Genomic DNA, 7060 nt, shown 5'->3' on the forward strand with positions numbered 1-7060 from the left:
CATGAGCTTTGGGTCATGACCGAAAGAACGAGATCACGGGTACAAGCGGCCGAAATGAGTTTCCTCCGCAGGGTGGCTGGGCTCTCCCTTAGAGATAGGGTGAGAAGCGCGGTCATCTGGGAGGGACTCAGAGTAGAGCCGCTGCTCCTCCACGTCGAGAGGAGCCAGTTGAGGTGGCTCGGGCATCTGGTAAGGATGCCTCCTGGACGCCTCCCTGGTGAGGTGTTCCGGGCACGTCCCACCGGGAGGAGGCCTCGGGGAAGACCCAGGACACGCTGGAGGGATTACGTCTCTCGGCTGGCCTGGGAACGCCTTGGGATTCCCCCGGAGGAGCTGGAAGAAGTGGCTGGGGAGAGGGAAGTCTGGGCCTCCCTTCTGAAGCTGCTGCCCCCGCGACCCGACCCCGGATAAGCGGAAGAAAATGGATGGATGGATGGATGAAATCATTATTTTTCAGTTTCCAAGTTTGTTGGATTTTTTTTGTGTCAATTTTAAAACTTTTTGACCTCAATTTAGCTCCATACTCTTGTGCATGGGCTTGCTCATTCCATGTGGTACGCCCATCCTGTGTGAGGTATGTGATTTTTCCTGCTTTTTCCTGTACTCTATTGTAAACTAAAACTTTCAAAAATGGAATATAACGGATAACAAATATTCCTATGCAGATGGAACCACAACTGTCGTCTTCTTAAGTAAAACCAGTAGCAGTCTTTTTTTTTTACTGAAAGCATTCTTTTTCCATCAACAGCGCAACTGACCTCATCCTCCTACTTGTTTGGTTTCAGCTCTTCAAAGCAAAGCAGGACTCTTGTAAGGTAAAAATAAAAAAATTAACATTTTTAGTTTATAAGCAGCGTAAATTTGGCTTCAAACTGCAGCTACTAAGAGCAGTGTGAATTACTGTAATCAAAGGACACTATGACATACTAATCATGACTTTTTTCGCTTGGGGTAAGAGTAATAAGAATTTACAACACTTCTGAAACATTTTCTTGCATTATAAAGTTTATGTATGCTTTCCGTTGGTGTCCATTGAAAAGTTAATGCATAGAAATGTTACTGCAGTCTCACTTCCATGGGTTGAGTCGGGGAAATACTTGAAAAACAGCCAATTCCACCCTGAGCTTTTTATTGTCATGGCTTAGCTTTAAAAACAGGGTCCGTTATCGTTCTTCTGCAATTGAAAATACTGTAGACTGAAGGCTGAGATAAATCCAGGCCACCATTTCATTTTGACATTATTTTTGCCAAGCATTAGTGGAGTTTTTATAAATAAGCTTACTTCTTCTTTCTTCAGGAAACCTGCTCTTCTTCTTTCATGACTCTCTTTCTGCCTGACTATGATTTTTTATGATTAAATAGAAAAATGTAGAATTAAAGCAAAGTTTGCAGGACACAATAACAACACACACAACCAGATTAATTTTATGACAGTCTGACTCTACTGTTGGGTCTTGATGTCACCTGTGTACTAATTTTTAAAGGTAACTTTATTCATTGTTATTATTCAACTAAAATCTCCAGCATGGGGAAGTGGGATGAGCTCGACTTTTCTCGACAGTGTTATTTGACTGATATGTAAGACAGCGATCAAAAGAATTGTCTCGGGCTTTCTTCACTTATTTTTATGAGTGTGTTTATACAAAACCTCATAAATCAATTCCAAATAAACATAATTAACTCCTTATTCACCAAGCTTCATTTGAGAAAATTCTGAGAAACTTACAGAATTCATTGTGCTTACTTAAAACTAAACCTGAAAACAAATTTTATGCAGATAAACTATGTAAATCAGTCCTTAGGGGTGCTCTTATGCTTCTGGGAAAATTTTGCACAGAAGCAAATTTACAGTCTGCAATACTGTAATATTCTTTTCTTGTTGGTTACAACTGTACTGCTTGATCAATCCCCACATCACAGCACTGTGTGTATGTCCATACAACCTATGCACACCCATAAAGCTTGTCAAAAAATAGACAGTTGGTGTCCTAATATTGCTTTTACTTAGTTAGTTGATTAGTTGATTTTACCAAGTAAAATTTTACCAAGTAAAATCAACTAAGTCAAGGGTCTGTTTGTGTAGACCCAAACAGACAAGGATGAAAACCAAACTTGTCATTGAAGTATAACTTTTAATGAGGATACAGCAGCGATGGACAGCAGCTGTCAATCATAATGACTGGCAGCCCTCGACATAATCGTGGATTTACAGCAAACACTTTTTACAAGGTAAGAAGATGAACATTCATGTACTTAATAAGGAAGCATGATTGGAAAGATATCAAATATTGCCTTATGAAAAAGGTACGCGTCTAGTAGCCATGGAGAAAATGCCCCACCGTTATATTGTCTAACATGTGTGGAAAAAAACTGGTTAGCATCTAGTGTTTTGTTTGATTTAAGTTTGGTTTAAGTTCATGACATAGAGATATAAATCATTCGTCATGAATTCAGGCAAACACAGCAATTTTGGAATAGCAAGCATTGATCAGTAGTGTGTCTTAGCTGTGCACATGTGTGATTCATTTGCAAAGTGGACATGAAATCAGCTGTTGTCCTCTCTGCTCTGGTGGTTTGCTGGCAGATGATTGTGCGAGACTGACTGCAGCACGTAGGAAGCTGCAGTGGCAAACGGCAGCACTGTCTTCTCACTCAGTTACAGCAGAGCGACTGGTGCCTTCACATGTCGCCATAAAGTCCACAAAAATACACTAAAAATGCACTAGATTTCTCACTAATCGCTGTTTAAGTCACTAAGTATAGCAACAAAGTTGATAATTTTGCAACACCCTCTCTTAACTTCACCCACTCATACCCACGCTTGACTGTGCTGTTTAAGTTATTGGGACATATGTTCTAACACCCCTGCATAAGCTCAACCCCACCCATGACAAACTTTACATAATTCCACCAAAGTGGGCCCAAGAGACACTAATAGTAATGGCAATAAATAATGCCTGTTGTCTCTGTTTGTAAAAACAAATTATATAATGTTTATATATATGTAGGGGAAATTGCTTCATAATTTGCTTTATGGACAATAGCATCAAATTTTATGTATTTATTCATTCAGTCATTTTGTGATCTCCTGGATGTGATTTTACCCATGGATAACAACTGCTGTTTCAAGGACTGTTCAGTGAATCAAAAATAATATTTCTAATTGTTGTCTTTACATAGGTTTCAACGTTGAAGAGCAATTAGACCAGCCAACACGCCAAAGGAATGGAAAAAGATAGAAAGATGATCATTTTCTTCTTATTCTTGGCTGGTAAATTGTTTACCATATTGTGATTTCAAGTTTCTTGATATTCATCATTCATTTAATTCTTAACCTCCACTATTATATCCATTTAAGGTATTTGCAGCCCTGTGCTCGGAGATGAGTGGACGGCCGATGTTGTAAAGTCCATTGACGCTCTGGTGGGCTCCTGTGTTGTGCTGCCCTGTACAGTCAGTCATCCTGGGACTTACCTGTCTACCTCCAGAATCAGGGGCATCTGGCATCGAAAGGACAAATGGAACGAGATCTACTACCATGAGGACAACACAAAGATCCTGGACAGCTTTAAGGGCCGAACCAAGTTGCTGGGAAACCTGGGTCAGAACAACTGCACCTTAGAAATAGTTGAAGTTAAAGATCATGACAACGGCCCTTTCTGCTTCCGCATTGAACTTGTACGAAAAGACAACAACCAACCCACTACAGAAAAGTTCTCCTTTGTTGAGAAATGTGCTGATATCAAAATGATCCGTATGTATATACTCCACATGCTGTATATTAATGCTGCTTGTTTGTTTAACCCTTTTTTACTTTAACTGCTTCCTGTATTTGTTGTTCACAGATGACAAACCTAAACTCAAACTGGGTCCAATAAAGACGGCCACTCCAGGCAAACCCTACATCCTCACCTGCTCTGTTCACCATACCTGCCCCTCGCATCGCCCTCAGATTAAATGGAGTCGGGAAAATAAGGATGATGAAATCACTGAAGTTCATAAACTCATTCATTCGGGGATCTGGGAGGCAGAGTCTATCCTGTCCTTCGTTCCTGAGGAAAAGGATGACGAATCAGAGCTCATCTGCACAGCATCATTTAATGGAGGAATGAAATCAGAGGAAAAGTTCACACTTAATGTAAAACGTGAGATAAACTTTGGTTCGCTTTTTTGTTCATTTTGAAAGTCCTCTCAGAAGAACAGCCATTTTAAATCCTGCCCACTTGTTGCAATAAAAAAGAAATGGTTTACATTTGTTTTGCAGGCATAGAAAACTACAACCACATCATCATTCCTGCTGTTGCTGTCACTGCCACTGCTGTCATCTTTGGACTCTTCTGTGTTTTGATGGTGAAGAAATACAAGTGAGTAACAAAATGCCAAACTCATTTTCATTAACAGTGAACATGAAAAAAAAACTGGTATTTGGTTGCAAATGTCTAATATTTTAATAAATGTTTGGTCTTTTAAAGGAAACGTATTCAAGAGCTTCAAAGTCAAGATGGCAGGTATAAAAAAGACAGTTTGCTCACAGTCACACAGCTACATTTAACTACTATATATAGTTAAATATATTTAACTATATATAATATTTATATATAACTATTATATATAACACATATAATAGTTAAATAGCTACATTTAACTATTATATGTGTTAGTTATTATATAACTAACACATATAACACATATAATAATGTGTTATATTATTATAACACATTATTACAATAATGTGTGTTATACATTATTATAACACACTTTACTTTTCATTCATTAGCATGTGGAACAGGATGTCTAGTCTAGACTGTCTCACATGTCAGAAAAATAGTCACTGTGTAATCAACTTTTTTCCCTCTGCGACACAATTGGAAATAATTATTCTTATCTCAGTGACATTGGAGTTGCAATTCACTAAGTAACTTTTTTTTTTATTTCTTTACTTCTCTAAACGCAGAGCTGAATTTCAGGGAATAATTCGTTATTTTTCCGCTGTGGATTTCAAATAGACTTGTTAATTGTTATTTTGGCAGTAAAGAGAAATTATTTTTTTGACCTTACACAACATTTCTCCAAAACAATTTGCATAGTTTCTGTTCTTCTTTAACTTTCCCAGAAGGTCTATTTGGTACCAAGTTTTGGAACTGTTTGTGGCTTTGCAATAGCATCATTTATAAGCCAAAACACTTTTTTTCCTTCCACATAAACTCATTTCATTTATCTTTGCAGGAGATGCTACAGGAATGAGTCTGGGGTGAATATTTGACATTTAAGAAACTTTTAAAGGTAAAAGTTTGTTTGTGTGTGTTTTTTGTTTTAATTGTAAAATCTATTATATGAATCATCAGGCTCTGTGATGTAAACTCCTGTGGTGGACAGAAAGATAACAAACCTTGCTTCCTATCACCAAAGAGGTACCTACTTCAGACTGAATTAGGTTTATAAAATAATTTTCTGTGAAATGTTTCTAATTGTTACTTCTGCTGTTGTGGTGGGACCATAAAGCCAACCAAATTCCTGCAGTTAAATACAGGTACTGTACTTTTTTTCAGTTAATTATTCAATGCAGTTACATTTATTCTGCTTTTTTAACCAACAAATATCCTGATGATCCTTATTTCTCACAGGATCTGGATGACAATGATGACGACACTGCAGACCTGAACATGCATAGAAACATCTAAATGGTTAAGATGTTTCCCAGTGTAAGACTTGGTGATCACTGTAAATTTTCAACACCTTTTGTTTTAACTCTTTGGTGATTTAAGGAACTTTATGCACATATATAAAGATTAAAGTTTTTACAGCTATGCTAATATGGGCTACATTTATCTCTTTAACTGTTGGGCCTTTCCTGTACCAATAAACATGAAAAGCTCTGTGTGCTGCACAGTGATTATTTATGTAAATCATACATTTTCATCCATCCGTCCGTTCATCCGACCGTCCAGCAGTCTTCACTTTATCTTTCATCTATTCCTCCCAAATTAAAATCAGAAAGACTGAATATTAATCAGAAAACCACTGATGGTTTTTCTGCATCAGTTAAAAGAAACTTAGTTAAAAGCGGTGACACAGTACAGCTGGAGACATCAAGTTCCCAAACCAAAATCTACACACAGCTGTAAAGCTTCTTGTGTTGTTGGTTTGTCTGAAGCCATTTTAGTAAAACCTGCTGAAGACATTCTTGTTCAAACAAGTTTTACCTTAACATGTTCTTAAGTATCATTGATTTATTTCAATTAACTGTTTTGGTCTTTTTTAATTACGTTTTAGCTGAATGTTTTAATTTCTATTTTGTATCTTTATGGAGCACGTTGTGATTTTTAATCTGTGAAAGATGCCTCACGAATAAAAACAGCGTTCTTATTTGCAAAATACCGACGTGCTTTTTGGTATGCTCATGTTGTATCCTTTCTGTCTGAAAACCATTTTATTATTACCCCTCAACTTCACATTTATGAGCTAATTTGTGTAAATCTGAATCCCTCAACACCATGAAGTGGATGGTTGTTATGTCACAAAATAACGGTAACGGTTCTAATTGTAAGAATACAAGTGCAAGGAGATTATATGCTTAATTTAATATTTTTTTCTTCAAAGTAGACTGTGACTCTCAGACGATCTTGGGATCGACTGACTCAGATTTGAAAAGGGTTGGCAGAAGAAATGGTTGTTTTTCTTGTTTTTTATTTTATTTCTTTAGGGCTACCATGCTGTAATGGTAGCCAGGAATACTAATTCACCAGTGAGTGGACATTAAATGGGCTCCATAAATACATTTTTCAAAAAGTCTACAGCAGAGAAGCTGTCTCTTTGAATAAGTTAGCAATGTCATATTTTTCAAGTGGGGAAATGTGTGAAACTGACAACTCCAGCTAAAGAGAAATGTCTGTCAATAAGGCTGTCTGTCTGCTTAATTTGAAGTCTTAAAAAGATTAAAATCAAGACATGTACATCCTTATTAGCAATAATCTGGCCTCCGCTGTTAATGAAGATTAGTTTAAAATGAGTAATGAGCACCAAACCCTTGAATAGACTTGCAGAATGAGCATAAAGATGT

General features: G+C 37.2%; 1 protein-coding gene across 6 annotated transcripts in view; it reads left to right on the top strand.

Annotated features, from left to right (window-relative positions):
- The first annotated feature begins 277 nt into the window (after positions 1 to 277).
- Positions 278 to 7060, top strand: part of LOC103478494 (uncharacterized) — a 44434-nt gene continuing 37651 nt past the window's right edge. For 2 of the 6 annotated variants that reach the window (XM_081616960.1, XM_081616961.1), the window contains exon 1: positions 582 to 815. The gene's annotated coding sequence lies outside the window, so the exon portion shown is untranslated. The other 4 variants (XR_014091445.1, XR_014091444.1, XR_014091443.1 and 1 more) reach the window with 4 other exon arrangements.

Source organism: Poecilia reticulata, chromosome 16 (assembly GCF_904066995.2).
Source record: "Poecilia reticulata chromosome 16, P_reticulata-male-v2, whole genome shotgun sequence".
Lineage (NCBI taxonomy): Eukaryota > Metazoa > Chordata > Actinopteri > Cyprinodontiformes > Poeciliidae > Poecilia > Poecilia reticulata.